This window comes from Gopherus flavomarginatus, chromosome 1 (genome assembly GCF_025201925.1).
Source record: "Gopherus flavomarginatus isolate rGopFla2 chromosome 1, rGopFla2.mat.asm, whole genome shotgun sequence".
NCBI classification, from domain to species: Eukaryota; Metazoa; Chordata; order Testudines; family Testudinidae; genus Gopherus; species Gopherus flavomarginatus.
Genome location: NC_066617.1, coordinates 141,318,575 through 141,336,997, shown reverse-complemented (window position 1 = coordinate 141,336,997; position 18,423 = coordinate 141,318,575).

The window sequence follows — 18,423 nt, the reverse complement described above, 5'->3', positions numbered from 1 at the left end:
CCCCAGTCATCAAGGGGAATAAACTAAGTGATCATTTCCCCGATTGTATATACATCTCTCACAGTTTATAGTCCAGGTATGCTAATTCAACTTTTATTTTTAAATAATAAGTGATGATGGAGCATTTCAAAATTGTGTAAACATTTTGTTCATTTTTTTAAAAAATAAAAACCATGCAAATCGTGCACCAGAGATGTGGTTTTTGCCTTCTGAGGTGTTGTGCAAATTCATTCCAGTACAATCGCTTAAAAAGCACTATTCTTTTAAGTAATCGTTTTCAACTCCCGACTTCTATTCTTTGAAACGCTACAGTTAAAAAGCAGGCGAGGTTCTCATTTTCCTCTATTAGGGTATAAAAGAGGCTTTTGAGTTGACTGTATGTGGCGATGAGAGTTGTAGATGCAGTTATGCGCTGCATGAAAAATCCTGTCATTTCCCGACTGCTTTGCGAGTTATCGGGCAGTTTCAGAATAAAGCAGCAAAAAACAAGTTGTCTCTTAATTTTGTCCTTATGCCCAGGGGCGCTTCCCTAATAAGCCTATTTAAAAAAAAAACTGCTTAACATTTGGAGACAGCAGATGTTTTAACAGTCTCAATTTAGAGATTAATCGAGTGCCATATGTTGAATACCACCCCCTTCCCCAAAAAACTTTTCACATACACTCTCTCTTCTTCTGATGAGCTGTTTTGGCAGTTAAAAAGCATAAATGATTAAACCAAACACTGTTAGGGTTTTTTTTTTTTTAAACAGACACGCATTATGTTTATGCCAACACCTTGCAAAAATGACACCAGTTTCTGGAAAGGTTCTGTGTGCAGCCTCGTGTGGAAATCGCTCCCTGCAGTGATGCCCCTCGGTGCAGCTGCAGCCCGCACACGCATGCTGGATTTTCGCGGAAATTTAACGTCATCCTGCCAACACACGTTGGAATCATTTTTCTCGGGCGCCTCTGCAGCCGCTGCTCAGTGTCATGCTCTTCTCGAAGCGGTGCGGTCTGCGCTAGAGGGGGTGCTGTGCTACTGTTAGCCTTATTGCAATGGTTTAAAGGGCAGTGATCCGAGCTAAAGCTACTGCCATTCGTTTTAGGGACGTTCCTCTATTTCCTCTATTTCTTTATATTAATAATGATAATTAATACACTAGTAACAATGATCGATACTTACTTCTTCTTTTTTTAATATGAAAGCCCTCGGTGACAGGGAGAGTCTTCATTATGTATCTTGTACAGCCCCGAGTTTATCCAGGAGTAATTTAATTAATTTTTTTTCCAGCTTCTCCTTTGAGGGGAAAAAAATAAGGGAAGTAAGCAGCCTGAAGATATTTCCAGGCACACGGTCCGATCAAACTTTGTCTCCAAACCAAAGACTAACAGCACCTTTTTTTTTTAAAAAAAAATCCCAATGGAGAGAGAGTTATTTAAATTCAATAAATAAATAAATAAATATTCTCTTGCAGTGTTTGTAACTTGAACACTGGAGCATGCTTGGGGTATTAGCATCTGAAAGTGAAACTGACTGAAAGCAATCTCCTTCTTCTCCATCTGAAACAGAGGTTCTCAAACTGGGAGTTGGGACCCCTCTTCGCGAGGTTATTTCATGGGGGGGGGGTCATGAGCTGTCAGCCTCCACCCCAAACCCCCCTTTGCCTCCAGCATTTATAGTGGTGTTAAATATATAAAAAGTGTTTTTAGTTTATAAGGGGGGAGGTTGCATTCAGAGGCTTGCTATGTGAAAGAGGTCACCAATACAATAGTTTGAGAACCACTGACCTAAAATAACTATATGGGTTTTTTGGATTTTTTTTTCATTGTGAGAGTAGAGAGAGATGCAAAAAGTAAACAAACAGCATGAATCATAACATGTAAAATAGATTTTAAAATATTTCAGTTTCAATAATCTCAAGTGTTATTTATGAGATCACTTTTTGTTAATGTGATTTTCAACTTTTCAAAGTTGTGTTTTGTGTGTCCACAGGCCAATTCAACGTAGTCAGCATAGTAAAAATTTACCTTTCCACTCCTCCCGTTCTTGATTATGTGTGTGAAATTTAGGATTTAGAAATCATAGGAACTGTGTGCACCCCAGCCTTACAGCTACAAAAAAATATAATTGTATTGCTAATTTTAGGCTCTTAATTCTTTGGGCAAGAGACTATATCATTTGAGATATTATGCTTACCTAAAATCACCCATGCAGCAAGCAACATTTGCCATCCAATAAAATAGTGTCTGCACTTGGATGGTGCTTTCATACAGGCAGAACAGTTAAACTGATAAACAGATGAATTCCAAGGTGAGTGTTGTAATGAATTTTTAAATAAATTCTTTCTTTCCATTTTATGCAAAATTCACCTATTAATCCTTTTAATTAGTGGAAGTTCTTCAGGGCAGGGACTTTCTTTTACTATGTTTGTACAATGCCCAGCACGTTGGAGCCAGAATCTGTATCATAATGATAAAGTTAGATTGAAAATGGGTTCACTAAAGAGCTACCAGACTGTTTCTAGATCTGGAAAACATACCTTATAGTGGGAGACTTAAGAAACTCGTTATATTTAGTTTATCCAAGAAAAGCTTAAGAGGTCATTTAATCATCATGGTATACAAATATCTATATGGGTAAGAGATTCATCTAGTAGATGGCTCTACAATCTAGCAGAAGACAATGAGGAGATTCAGAGGTTGGAAAGTGAAGCTAGACCAATTCAGATTAGAAATAAAGTGCACATTTTTTACACTGAGAATAATTAACCATTGAAATATGTCACGTAGGGACTTGATAGATTACCCATTAATTGAAGTCTTTAAATAAAGACTGGATAGCTTCCTAAAGCAGTGGTTCGCAAACTTTTTTACTGGTGACCCCTTTCACATAGCAAGCCTCTGAGTGTGACCCTCCTGTCCAGTATAAACTGCTATATTGTTCATGGTTTATTGAGTTACATGTATGTATCAGACCCAATAATCAGTTTTTAAGGATATTGCTGCAATCCAAGATGGAGTTTGAACTGTCATCTTGTGACTCGATCTTGTGACCCCTCTGTGCACTGTCAGCCTGGCCTGGATGTAATTGGATTGAACTGGTTTTTCCTGCCTCTGGGTGATCCCAAGGCCACACCACCTCCGACTGTTTTCTGCCTTTTCCAGGATCATACCATGTTTTCCTGCCACAGCCTCTATAAAAGAACTGTAGTCACAGACTGGTGGAACAGTTCATCACAGTGACTGTGTATACATGGTTCCGGTCTTCATGGCACCATTGCAGAATACCATTCATTCCCGAGGTGAGAAGAAAGAAGAAGAGGCACTCCACCTTACCGGTCCTGCTCCTGGGAACATCAACATCCAGAGGGTTCTTGATCTGCTTCTTCAGTCCCAACAGTCATCAAGGGGCTCTCTAGTGCTCTTCCTTCATGGGTTCCAATTACCCACGGAGTAGAGGTCCTGGACTTCACCACCTCTACTGAAGTGCTAGGATTATAATGAGACAAAATAATTAGGGTTTCTTAATTGGGGTTATATATTTTTTTGGATGCCAGGGTGGGTTCGGTTTCAGTTTCAGCCTGAGCTTCATGCTTACAGGGAGAGCTGCTGTGTCACTGGTTCATTTTTGTTATATAGTTACTGCTCATTTACATTTGGCCCTTCCCTTTTCTGTAAGTTTATCCCCTAATACACTTACTTGTTTGTTTTAACCCTTATTTTTGGTCAATCTTTATTTTTCGTGCACCACACAAGGGAAGAGGGAGGGAGATATGCACCAGTCCACCAGTGACAGATACGGCAGAGGGTGAGTCTGCTCTTCTGAGAAAAAGAGGCTTGTTTATATTCTGTTACCTACACCCACTTACACAATTAGAGTTATCTTGGCTCCCCTTTGAGATAACATTTCTGGTGACCCATAGTAGGATGCTCTGGGGACTGGATTAGCCATTTCCTTAGGGTCTTCTTAGGCTATTTTATTTTTAATTTGGGTACAGCAGCAGTTTCAGTCCTTGAGACTTGGGGTGGGAGTTCTTACTGGGATATTATTGTTTTCGCCGAAGGGCAAGTGAACCAGTTGACTCCTTTCCCCCTCCTTTGGCAAAGGGTGGGATTTTATCTTACCCCCACTGAAATCCTGTTATTGTGGACCAGGAGTCTCGAGGAGGCCCGAGCCCCTCCAACAGGTATCAGTTACTGGTTGCCTCATCCAGTGCCATTAGTGCCTTTCCCTGTAAAAGCTGTGTCCACAAGTTCAGCCAATCGCGGCTCCCACTGGCCATGGTTTGCCGTCCCAGGCCAATGGGGGCTGCAGGAAGTGGCACGGGTAGAGAGATGTGCTGGCCGCCGCTTCCCGCTGCCCCCATTGGTCTGGAGCGGCAAACCATGGCCAGTGGGAGATACTATCTGCCAAACCTGTGGACGCGGCAGGTAAACAAACTGGCCTGGCCCGCCAGGGTCCTTACCCTGGCAAGCCGCGTGCCAAAGATTGTCGATCCCTGCGGTAAAGTTACAGGTGGCTCAGCTTGAACAGCAGCTAAGAGACCTTAGCACTAAAACTGCAGCCGCTGAGAGAAAAGCAGAAGTTAAAATACAAGAGCTACTGTAATCTCAGGCAGCAGTTAGACAGCTAATTGAGGAGACTGCTGACAATCAGGAATGGCCCACCTCCCATGTGGCATGTCAGTGCCACATCAAACAACTGCAAGACCAATTGCAGCTAACATAGGGGTTAATGAAGGCAGTTGATAATAACCCCCCTGGCTGCCTTAACAATGGATTGGTGTGAGGGACATCCACCAGAAAATTGGTATGGGAAAGAGCAGCTACCCTCTGCACCTCCAAGCTGGAGGAGGTGGAAGCTGCACAGAAAGGCTGCCCATTGGCTCCTATGATGACCACAATTACCCAATTTGAAAACACTGGGCAACTCCCCTTGGTAAAACATGAAAGTAAAGTTCTCACACCAGACCAGGCTTGAGCCATGGGAAAGCACATGGTGCCTTGTAACCGAGATATGGTGCTTAACTGGCTAGCAAAATTATCTGTTACACCACATTTGACTCAAGATGATGTGATATGTATACTAAGGGAATGTATGCCTAACGATGATTTTGCAGCTCTTCCTTATAATGTATTAATGGATGCAAATAATGAACCATCTACTATCTATTCATGTGTATTTTGATTGCTTTATCCACATGATAATGTAATAGGCAAGGCATATTCAGAAAAGCGGAGTGTTGATGAAAGGCCAGAAAAATATTTTCTGAGGAAAAAATTGTTATTCTGGCCGGCTAAACTAAGGGTGAACCATAATGGGGTAATCACTTACGATACACCCTAGTTAAGAGAACTTTATGTGCAGGGTTTAGCTCCCAGCATACAGCTAGCTATGGGTCCAATAGATATACGCAACACTCAGCTACCTATATTAGAAGCAAGAGCACGGGAGATTTTTGAACTCCAGCAACAGGGCCCATCAAGGAATATCAGTAGAAAGGAAGGTAGCTGCATATAACAGCAAGGAGACAACAAATGGTAAAAGCAGCAACACAGGACAAAGTTCCCCCAATACTAAATGCCAGGACAACAAGAACTTTATGTTCAGAGGAACTGGAGATGAGATAAGGATTTTTAAAAAGCTTATGCTAAAAAGATTGTCTCAGTATGAGCCATGTGTCAGACAAACTAAATAAGAAGAGACTGTCAGCAGAGGACATGTTTCTAAAATTGGCTGAATATGAATCTGGGCAAAAAGCTGAAGGGCCAAGTTCCGACGCTACTGTAGAGTCTGTCTCCACTAGCAGTACTTACTGAGGAGGCCGAGCTTCCTAAGTCCCTGGTATGGTAGCCCCTGTAGTTAATGACGAGTGGGGTAGGCCTACAGTAAAAATTAAAATCACGAGAAGCTTCGGAAAAATAGAAAAAACAATGCTGGGTGGATACAGGGGCCTCCACTAGATTGTTATGTCTCCAGGGAAGTCCTACAGCTAAGAACTTGCCAGTAAGGGAACTGAAATCTTTGGTCTCGTATAATGGTAAAGAAACGTCATTCCTTTTACTTATGATGTTACTTGCCATATTGGATTTCTATCTACACAGGCCTCATTTGGACTGCAAAAATCGGATGGTACAGGCATATTAGGAATAAATCTGTTGCAATGGCTAAATATAACTATTGACTTACCTAATAAAATGTTAATTCGAGCAGTACGTGGAGAAGCAAGTATTCTAATCCCTGCAAAACATCGCATCTGTGCTGTCAAGGCTCCAGAAGAATTGCAGCTTCCTGTATGGGAGACAGAAATCCAACAAGTTACCAACAAGTATAAGGAGATGTTTGCTCCTAACAAACTGAGCTGTGGAAAGGTTCAAGCCTTGATAAAGATAGAAGGTCCTGATCCAAAGCCTATACATCAATACCGGTATTCTGCAGAGGCGAAGGAGGGAATTTGACCCACAACAGAGGCATTATTGAATCAAGAAGTGCTAATGCTTTGTCAAAGTGTCTGCAACACTTCTATTTAGCCAGTCAGAAAGGCCAATGGAATCCCCTAGAGGTTAATTGTGGATGATAGAGGATTAAACAAAGTAACACCCTGGTTGGCCCCTGTTTATGCTAAATTTCCAGAGGTGATGAATTTAATCATTGAAGGTGCGTGCTGACACAGCATCCTAGATATCTCTTCTGCCTTCTTCTCCATACAATTCCATCCCTCCTGCTACTATAAATTTGCCTTCTCCTATGAAGAACAAGAAGTCACTTTTACAAGAGTTCTCCAAGGGAATCGCAATCCTCCAAGTTTATGTGTCATCGCATCATAGCAGCATTATGGAAAACCGCCTCCTACAATGACAACATTGTCAGTTTTGTAGATGAGATACTGATAGCTACCAAAATAAAAAAGGACAACATCAAAGCTCTAGATGACATACTAGGAACTCTAAAAACAGCAGGGTTCCTAGTAAACTCAACCAGAGCTCAGCTAGTTCAACAACAAGTAATCTACTTAGGGGTGCAACTGGGCCCTGCCGGAAGGAAATCTGATACCAGTTGAATAGAGCTAATATCTAAATTGCCAGCTCCAACAGATGTTAGCACACTCAGGTCCTTCCTAGCAGGGCCGCCCAGAGGAGTCAGGCAGCCTGGGGTTTTTGGCGGCAGGGGAGCCCCTGCCACTGAATTGCCGCTGAAGACGCGGCACTTCGGTGGCGGGTCCTGGAGCGGAAGGACCCGCCGCCGCTGAATTGCTGCCAAAGACCCAGAGTGGAAGAAGCTCCAGGGGCCTGGGCCCAGCAAGAGTTTTCTAGGGTCCCCGGAGCAAGTGAAGGACTCCCCAAAAAACTCTCGTCGGGGTCCCTGTGGGGCCCGGAGCAAATTGCCCCACTTGCCCCCTCCCCTTCCCCCCCCGGGTGGCCCTGCTTCCTAGGCCCGGTTGGTTTTTCCAGGGACTTCATTGAAGGTTACAGTGAAAAGGCAAGGCCACTTTACCAGCTACTTAGGAAAGGCCAACTATGGAAGTGGGGAGAGAAAAAGCAAAGAGCTGTACAAGAACTGAAGCAAACCTTAATGGAAATACCTGCACTGGCATTCCCACAGGTAAATAAACCGTTTCACCTTCAACTAGCAACCACTAATACAACAATCAGCGCTATCCTACTGCAACATCATGGAACTTCCTTGAAGCCCATAGCATATGGGTCTAGAGTGTTATCAGAAGTGGAACAGCAATTCACTGAATGTGAGCGAGAGGTATTGGCTCTTGTATGGGCGCTGGCTCATTGGGAGTATATATAATGGGCATGGCTCTTATAGGGTTAAAAACCCCGCATGCTCCTGTGAAGTCTGTACTAACCGGGAGAGCCAACTCCAGAAAAGTAAGCCACCCTCATCTGGCTAACTGGACCCTAGCTTTGATCAACAAAGAAATACAAGTAGAAAAGGTTGCACATCCCAGCCTGGGGCCATTCGCACTTTGTGTTCCTGCACCAAAGGAATCCTTGATGAATCATAAGTGTCCTCTTCCCTAAAGGTAAGAATCTTGAGATCGTATCACCTTTCAAATTAGAGTCAGTGTTTGAAGAGGCTAAAACTTATAACTGAGATCTATGAATTGTGGATGGAAGCAGAATGTATATTAATGGAAAAGCAGCCACAGGGTTTACGGTTTTACATGTTTCATCAGATAAAGTATTCCAAGGAACCATCATACACAACTCAGCCCAGGCTGCAGAAATAGTGGCAATCATTGTAGCCTTGGAAAATGTTGAATCTTCCACAATTATTACCATCTGTACAGATTCTGACTGGGCAATGAGGGCATTGTTGGACTGGATGGTTATTTGGAAAACAAGAGAAATGAGAACATTACACCATGCAGCATGATGGTTTATCTCCCTTCCAAACTGTCAGAGATCATTTTTAAAAAAATTCTGTTGGTGAGTCCAAAAATCTATAGAATAGTCATTACTTTCCTTTAAATTCCAAATGACTTTTCTATAAGTGTTTGCTTGTCCCTATCTATTATGTTCTAGTAGCAGTTGCTAAAGAGCAGCATGATGAAGAGTAGTGAAACCATGACAAGAGGGAGTAAGACTGACTTTTTTTAGTCAATTTTCTGAACTTTGGTAGATGGGAGATTTTAGTTAAATCCACGGCCCTAAATTGTCCTTTATTTTTACATTCTTGGGTGCAGAGAGTTTGAGAGTCTAAAGATATTTAGCTTCATCAAAACCTAAAGTCTTGTTATTACTGACCTTGGCACAAAAAGCAGGAATGTGCTAATAAAGTTGGCGGATGACACAAAGCTGGGGGGTATTGCTAACACAGAGAAGGAACGGGATATCATACAGGAAGATCTGGACGACCTTGTAAACTGGAGTAATAGTAATAGGATGAAATTTAATAGTGAAAAGTGCAAGGACATGCACTTAGAGATTAATAATAAGAATTTTAGATATACATTAGGGACACATCAGTTGGAAGCAACAGAGGAGGAGAAGGACCTTGGAGTATTGGTTGATCACAGGATGACTATGAGCTGCCAATGTGATATGGCCGTCAAAAAAGCTAATGCGGTTTTAGGATGCATCAGGCGAGGTATTTCCAGCAAAGATAAGGAGGTGTTAGTACCGTTATATAAGGCACTGGTGAGACCCCACCTGGAATACTGTGTGCAGTTCTGGTCTCCTATGTTTGAGAAGGATAAATTCAAGCTGGAGCAGGTTCAGAGATGGGCTACTAGGATGATCCGAGGAATGGAAAACCTGCCTTATGAAAGGAGACTCAAAGAGCTTGGCTTGTTTAGCCTAGCCAAAAGAAGGCTGAGGGGGGATATGCTTGCTTTTTATAAATATATCAGAGGGATTAATATTAGGGAGGGAGAGGAATTATTTAAGCTTAGTACCAATGTAGACACAAGAACAAATGGGTATAAACTGGACACTAGGAAGTTTAGACTTGAAATTAGATGAAGGTTTCTAACCATTAGAGGAGTGAAGTTCTGGAACAGCCTTCCAAGGGGAGTAGTGGGGGCAAAAGACATATCTGGCTTTAAGACTAAGCTTGATAAGTTTATGGAAGGGATGGTAAGATGGGATAGCTTAATTTTGGCAACTGATCTTTGATTATCAGCAGATAAGTATGTCCAGTGGTCTGTGATGGGATGTTGGATGGGATGGGATTTGAGTTACTGCAGAGAATTCTTTCCTGAGTGCTGGCTGGTGAGTCTTGCCCACGTGCTCAGGGTTTAGCTGATCACCATATTTGGGGTCGGGAAGGAATTTTCCTCCAGGGCAGACTGGCAGAAGCCCTGGAGGTTTTTCGCCTTCCTCTGCAGCGTGGGGCATGGGTCACTTGCTGGTGGATTCTCTGCAGCCTGAGGTCTTCAAACCACAATTTGAAGACTTCAATAACTCAGACATAGGTTAAAGGTTTGTTATAGAAGTGGATGGGTAGGGTTCTGTGGCCTGCTTTGTGCAGGAGGTCAGACCAGATGATCATATTGGTCCCTTCTGACCCTAAAGTCTATGAGTCTCTTTTGTCAATTTTACAGCAGTGAAGTTTCACTGACTTCACTCTTATTATTTGCTGCATTTTTCAGGTTTAAACTTATTTGGTTATTATTAACCTCTCAAAGTCCTGTTGTGTGATTACTCTGTCCTCTCCGGCATGTGCAACATCTCTCACTTTTGAGACTTCTGCAAAAAACAAAACAAAGTGTTTTTTTTTCCTTTTCCCGGATCATTAATAGGGGGCGGGGGAAAAAAACACTTAGACCCCTAAAACAAACCCATGGGTAATCATCAATCTTTGCAGCTCCTTACTGCATACATCCCTCCAATTGGGGTGGATTGTCTCTTTCTTATAGCGTATCATCCACTATCCAATGCATGAAATACTGGTGCTATTCAAGCCAACCTTCTATTACCATTTATTTTTATAAATGTAAATTGAAAGAAAGATTGAATGCAAAGCTATAAAATAAATCAAAGTTCAAAGAACACAAATTCTTCAAGTAGTGGGTTGAGAAGGAATGTTACAGAAAACATTTTAAAAGGGAATCACTCCCACTAAATCTAGTATGTTAAATGGGAGGGAAAAGTGGCTGGAAGACTATAAAGATCCTTTCCCCCAGTTTTATTTTTTGTGTGCATTCAGAATAATGGGTGGGTGGGTTTTTCTTTTCTTTTCTGTTAAGAGATCCTAGAAATGCAAGTTGGAAGTTGGTTGGTAAATAACTGTGATATCATCACAAAAGGTCCAACTAGCTAATCAGATAATCTGTGATAATCAGGACTCTAACAATATTTAGTGCCTTATGAATATTAACTATTTAATTGCCACAACACCACTGGGAGGTAGAGAAGTAGCACTGGATTTTTTCAGGTCCTCAGTGATGACCTACCTCTATTCTCATTGAAGTAAAAGAAGATTTCCTTTTACTTCAATGGGAGCAGAACTGGATCGATACCGAGTGCTTTTGAAAAATTCCATCCATAAGTACTAACCCTATTTTACAAAAAGAGAAAGCTGTATACTGAGGACCAAAGTCATCACTGGCATAAGAAGGTGTGACTCCTAACAGTGTGAGTTGTACCTATTTACATCCAAGCTGAATTTGGTCCAGATATATTAAGTGACCTAGATTAAAACTGAAGGGTTCCAGATTCCCAACTCTGTGCCTCACCCAATAGACCACATTGCTTACCATTAAACCATTCAGTGGAACTGTTCACAGATATGGAAATGTTAGTTGTAGTGTCCCAGCCATATCCCAATGGGTATAATTACATTCTGCCTCCCTAATTCTCTCTGGGATTTCAATGGGACCCATTAATCTCTTTCACTTACTACCCTAAATTGTTGTGTAGTATTGCTGTGAGCTATTAAACAGTTGTTATGTTTATCCCCAGAAGCAACTATATTTTAAAGGGAAGTAGAGTGATTCTACTATTCTGCATGGTTATCCTGCCACTGAGCCCTTGTGAAATTTGCTACTGAAATGAATGAGGCATCTTGCATAAAGACAGGTTGCAGGATATCTTATAAAGAGTGTTGCGATCCTCCAGGCTCAAAAGTGCTACAAAAATGCAAGGTATTTTGGTGTTGCTATGTGAATCATTGTGTTCTAAGGATACTATGGTACTACATATTGGGGACAAGCTGGGCTTTTCCCCATTTTTTATTTTGAATATACAGCATGCAAATGAATCATGAAAACAAGTGGATTTTCTGAGGGGGGAGAGGGCTTTTTGTTTGTTTGTCCACTGGCATTTGAATTATTTCTGTTGCAAACTTGACAAAAATCTATCTGTTGGAAACTATTAGTTTTATAAAATATTCTGGTTTGCATGACCACTGGGACAATGCTCTAGAACTCCTCCTTGCATTCCTGGAACCATGGAATCCTCCCTGATACTTTTAATGTGGGTCTTATCTCATTAACTCAATAAAACATCAAATGAAATGAACAAAGTTTAATTGTCTAACCAAAAAATGAAAAATTACCAAGGGACATAAAGCTTTTAAAAAACAAATAACCTGTGTCAATATGAACAATTAAACCATTCATTGCTGTTTGCAGAATTAGCAGCTCTTATTAGAGTTAAATATTTGAAATACTTTGCTGTTGGGAAATGAACCAATTTCAAAAATGTTGAGTGAAGTAAACGAATAACATTGCATGTAATAATGATGTCACATTTAATGAAATATTATTTGCTTCATTCATTTTTCATGTGTAATGTAATGTTTTATTCTTGTGGCTTCTACACATCACTGTAATGCAAAGTAAGAATAAGAATATAATTTTAAAGTTAATTATAAAATAAAAGCATTTAAAAATGCTATGACTCTTGATGGTGATGTTTACAGCCAGATATTTCAGTTAGCTGGCAGTTGGCCCCATTGGGCATTTCAGTGTGCAGTTTATAGACTAAGTAATCAATCTATGTATGTAAGGTGAAATCCATCCCATTCACGAGATCCTATGCACTCTGTAAGCTCTTAGGGCACAATTCTGATGTCTGTTTCCTCACTGATTTTGGTGGAAGTTTGCCTGAGTAAACACTGAGTAAAGACCTGTGTTTGGCCCCGTGTTTAGCCCCTGATCAATGCAGTGAATTCCTCCCTCAGTTCTAAACTCTGCTTTCTGTTACATCCAGACAACTCTCACTGATTTTAGATTCTGATCCTTAGGGTTTAGAAAAAAAACATTTTGATGCAAGTATTTTTAGGATAATAAGAGTGGCACCATATGTGTCTTTAGAGGTATAGCTTTCTCTCCTAGGGTGACCAGATGTCCCAATAAAATCGGGACTGTCCTGATATTTAAACCTTTGTCCCGCATCCCAATCAATGTACGATTGGGACGCCATTTGTCCTGATATTCAGGGAAGGAGGTGAGCGGGAGGGAGGTGCCCACTCCGTGGGTGCTCCAGGGTTGGAGCACCCATGGGGAGAAATTGCAGCCAAGCTCCCCCCTCCTCGTCTCCTTCTTCCCCCCTCCCTCTAGTGTGCTGTGACCCTGATCCTCCCCTCTTCCAGAACTGTTTGGCAGCAGTTAGCACTGTCCAGGAGGGAGGGGAAGGAGCGCGGATGCGGCATACTCAGGGGAGGAGGTAGAGAAGAGGCAGAGAAGGGGCGGACACTTGGAGGAAGGGGGTGGAGCAAGGGTGGATGTTTGGGCGGGAAGAGGCAGGGGGTGGGTGAACACCCACCCAGCAGAAGGAAAGTCAGCACCATAGGGGTGAGTGGCGGGTGGGGGTGCGTGTGTGAAGAGGCGAGTGAGTGAGGTGAGTGGTGAGTGGGGGACTGTGGAGGGACACAGCAAGCCAGCAGGGGGCTGGAGGATGAGGAATGGTACGGTGGGGGTAGGCTGAATGAAGAGAGAGCAGGACCTAGGGCAGAGTGGGAGTGGAGCCTGGGAGGAGTGGGGGTGGACTGTGGGTAGGGCTGATAGCACCCCAATGTGTCCCGATATTTTAGTGTTGTGATCTGATCACTCTATTCTCTCCTGGGTGGTGGCCCAAATCCCAAATACCTTTCTACTCCCATTGACAGCAATAAGAATTTTGCTTGAATAAGGATTGAGTAAAGACTAAGATTTTTCCCAGTGTGCAGGAAATTAAGGCCCATAACAGCCCTTATGTTGAGGTGAGAATAGATCCCCCACAGGGTTCATTAGAACCAAACCCACTGCTGCAGACCTCTTGGGAGTTACATAGGCTGCTCCATTGTCCAAAAGGGAAAGATCTCCTCAGCAATGATGGAGGTAACAATGATTTTTGTGAATTGGGTTTCTCTAAGCTTCCCTTTTCCCAGAGGTTATGGTAAAGACCCGCCAAATCTGATGACCCTACTTGAGAGAGTGGTTCTGTCCTGATGGACTGAATGCCCATCTGTTAGAGATGACATTTGATAAGTGCTACGAAGATACAAAAGTTCTGTCTCCATTGGCCTAGTCAAAAACCAGTGGTCCTGGAGTGGTCAGAAGGAAGGAGGTCCCTCAGCTGAATTCTGTAGCGAGCACCTACCTGTTTGTCCTGATGGCGGAGCTTCTGACCAAGAACAGCTCCAATTGGGGATCAAGAGTTCCTACTGATTGCTCCATTGTTCCCAGATAAGTGGAGGAGACAGTCTTTTCCCTACCAAGGCCCTTTTGGAATGGTTGTAGCCTGCTGGGAGACAATGTGATATGGGAAAGGACTGGTCCCAACCTAGTATAGGGAGCTGCGGTGCATGGGAGTCATTCATACGAACAGCACCTATGTAATATGGTGATTGGCACACTGTGCATTCCCTAGAAGAGAGACCTCACCTTTCCTCCCTACCTTCCAGCAGCACTACCACTTCTTTTGGAGGCGCCAGGAGTTTTCTTCTTGGCTTGTAAACCTTTCTTCTTAAGTACAATTCTCTCCATTCTGCTGTCAGCATACATGATTTGCCAAGAATGACCCATGCCTCCCAGTTGGCTCTGTCTCTGTTCATCTGCAAGTATTCAAATCATTCTTCTGAATGCTAAATGTTGTTCAAGTACTTTGAAAAGCAATTTTTCCATAAGAACAATACTGATCTTGCAATTAACAAATGAGCAGCTCTAAATATGGAACAGAAGATCTGTAGGCTGGGTCTTGTCAGTGAATGGAGCTGAGCAGAATTGCCCTTTTTACTAATACCACAGTTAACACTGAACCAGTCTCATATCTTCTTTAATCAAACCTCCCATTTATCTCCACTATTTATAACCTTGGTTTCTTCCTTGACTCTGAACTGTCCTCCTCTCACATCTCCTGGGTCTGCTAATCTTCCTGCCATCACTGGTATAAGATTATCTGTGTTGTTTACCTTGTCTCATCTCTACCTCTGCTGAACCCTCATACAGGCTTTCATCTCCTCTTGCCTTGACTATTGCAGCTCCCTTCACTAAGGCTTTTTAGACTGTTGGCTCTTCAAGCTAGAGGCTGTGTCTTTCTATGTGTTTGTACAGCGCCTAGCACAATGAAGTCCTGATCCCAACTGGAGTCTATGGGTCCTTTCATAACACTACTAATAATTTAACACTGAGATTCAAAGTGGCAGAAATCCATCAGGCTTCTGCATCTCAGAGGAGGTGATGGAAGCCATACCATTTGAATAATTTAAAAGTGGACTGGGAAAAGCAGGAGAAAATATACTGTATGAAAGAGTTCTTTCACACGTTTTCCTTTTTATTCACAGATTTTTTGATAGCACTCACTGCAGTATCTGCACACCTCAGAAGCTTTAGTAAGTTTAGACTCACGACACTTTGGAAGCTGGAGAAGCATTATCTGCATTTTACAAGTAGGAAACTGAGGGACTGAGATATGAAATAAAAGTATTTAATGTCACATAGGAACACTGAAATAGACCTTAGAATAGAACCCCGATATTCTGAGTCTTGCTATAATGCCATATCAACAAGACCATAACTGCAGTGCTTGAAGAGCAAAGTTATGTAGTCATCAAGGATACATAGGCTAGCTGGGGCTCAACAGGTCTTTCCATGGGAGTCAGAGACTGATTGAGATTTGCTGACTCTGGCCTTTAGAAGTTAGGTGCACCTGGTTCATACTTTTCTGCCCCTGCTGGGGATTATGGCATCTGCTCTGAAAAGCATGAGATACCTGGAGAAATGCTGCTTCTTCTCCACGTTTAACCATGGTATAATTTTTACTGACAACTTTCTGATGCTTATTGTAACTTTAGCTATTTTTTCTCACACTCCAGAAACAGCATATTCTTGTCATGCAGCTGTTGTGTGCTGTGTCTTCATTCTGCTTTGGGTGGATTTTCCCATGTTCATATCCATAGCTTTTGAATCCTTCTGTCACCAAACAGCTGCAAGCTGATATTAGATAGAGCTGTATTTTTTTCTTTGCTCACACACAAGTTTGTGAACAAAAGATTTTTAAGAAATGCTGATAAATGAACAAGGTCTTTTGGCTGATGCAATGTTACCAACATTGCAGACAATAAAAATCCTTGTACTTTTACTCTTTCAAAGCAAAGAAACTTCATAACTCAATGTATTTTATCTGTGAGCCTCCAAGTTTCTCTCTATAGGCTTGGCAGGGGACATTCTTTCATGTATCTGCAAGAGGAATATTATCTGATAGCCTGTTGCTTGCTTTTCTTTCTGTCATTTAACGTGATCAAATATTGATAACAGGAGCCAGTGATTTTGAACAGGTAGAGCTAGGACTCCTGGGTTCTGTTCCTAGCTCTGACACTGTCCTGTCCTTTGGCCTTGTGCAAATCACTTAGCCTCCCTGTGCCTCAGTTTATCCACTTGCAAAACGGATATGATCATATTTATCTACCTCTCAGGGGTGCTGTCAGGTCTAATTACATTTTGCAAAGTGTGTTGGGATCAACATACAACAGGTGGTATAGAAAGGAAGGATAGTCTAGTGGCTAGGCCACTGGTTTGGAAGCCTGGGTTCAAATCCTTCCTCTGCCATAGATGCCTTGTATGACCTTGGGCAAATTGCTTAACTTCCCTGCCTGGATTCCCCATCTGTATGACCCCAATAGACCATTGTTGGGATAAATATATAAAGACTGTGTTGCATTTAAATAAAAAATAACTAAAGGTGGCCATACAGATAGAAGAGTGAAGTACATATTTAATATGGTTTCAATAGACTAAAATACTGAATCCAACCTTTGTCATGTATTACACTGATAGGGTCCATTTCTATGTTTATATAGAGTATATATTTGTAAGGAAGAGTCAGGCTTGAGAGACATTTATGTTGCAGTGGACTGAATAGGTGCTTCTCCGTAGGCAATGTGGGGGCTAAATTAACTCTCATATACGCATTCACAAATCCAGATGATCATTGCCTTTGATGGAGTCATTCCAGATTTACATCACTGGAAATAAAGGCAGGATCTGACCTCATGTAGTTAACCAGAAGAGATAATAGATAGCATTGGTGCAAAGCCAGTCTTGATTGCCCAATTGTAAAGTTTTCCAACAAGTACCTTCATGCTTTCTCCAAGGCCACATGAGATGAGCTCTTAGAAAAAATGTACCAACATTGTCCTTTAAACCCCTCCTTAAAATTCTTGTTTGCCATGATGCCTATTAAAAAAAAACTTGACCACGATTAGGCATCTGGTGTGCTGTGTGTGGACCTCTGCCTATCATGCCAACTGGTATAATCTCATTGTTTCCTTGCCCCCTTATTCCCCAGTCTGTCTGTATCCACCTGTTGTCTAATTTGTGATTAGATTGTAAAATCATTGGGGGCAGGCCCCATCTTTGTTACATGTTTGCACAGGGGCCCTGGTCCCTGGGCTCTGCTGCAGTACAAATAACAATCATATTGATGAAAGTATATGAGAAGGCTGGAGTTGTCCTAAATTCTTTGGTACTATGATGAGTGCTATGTGGGTCTGGCTTAACACAGAGGAATAATACGGTGAAAGCAAGCAAGAATTCACAGATCAACAAAACCAAAGAGTGGGGAGTGAGATTAGGTAAAGACAGGAGGAGAATCAGAGAAGCAAAGCTGGACAAACTGGAGTATATCAAATGGGTGAGGGTCTTAGCAACAAAATATCTTTGGCCAACTCTGTGAAAAGTGGAGGCATGCAGAAAAAAGTGCAGCTTAGGCTGTGCACAGGGTACCCTGCCAACAGGAGCTAATCCACAACAGTGGGCGCTGAGAGAATGTGACAGCTGCAGTTTAAGTCGAGGAGGGCTTCAGGGCCATCTTCCATCATATTTTGACAGGCTGCAGCATGGTACTTGCCCAGTGATATTGTATCATGTCAGTTGACATGATGAGGAGTTAAGAATTCTGGCAGGAATTTTTGCAAGACAAAGATCTGAGGCAAGGGAACATTGAATCAAAGGGAACTGATAGTCATCCAAATATTCTTTGGTAAGGCTGAAACAAAAAGAAGTGCACTGGGGGGTCGAGGGAATAATCATAGATCAGTTATCTTGGTTAGTGTAATTATGATTTATAAAACTTTATTAGGAGACGCAAATATGTAAAATAAGAGGTTACTGCCCTACTGAGTTATAATAAAATAAAAATGAATGAATGGGCACCAGAGTGGCAGATGAAATTTAACATTGACTAGTGCAAAGCAGCGGAGAATGAAAGGTATTCTAACTGGCTCTGAACAATCCTGTAGGTTACTACACACGTCCTGTGATATGCTGAGCACTCTTCAGTACAATACAGTTTCAAAGACCATAATCATCAATAGAAAAGCAGATACAGATCTAAATCATGTGGCTAAAAAGGGGGTGGTAGGGAAAGTTTTCTATACCAGAAGCAACCATGATTAAAGCCACCTGAAAAGCCAGTATTTGCCATTTTTTTCAAAAGCCTAGAGAGGGACAGGCTGAGGTGGACGTGCAGGGTGAGAGGGTGACATGGGCTGGGAGCTGCAACT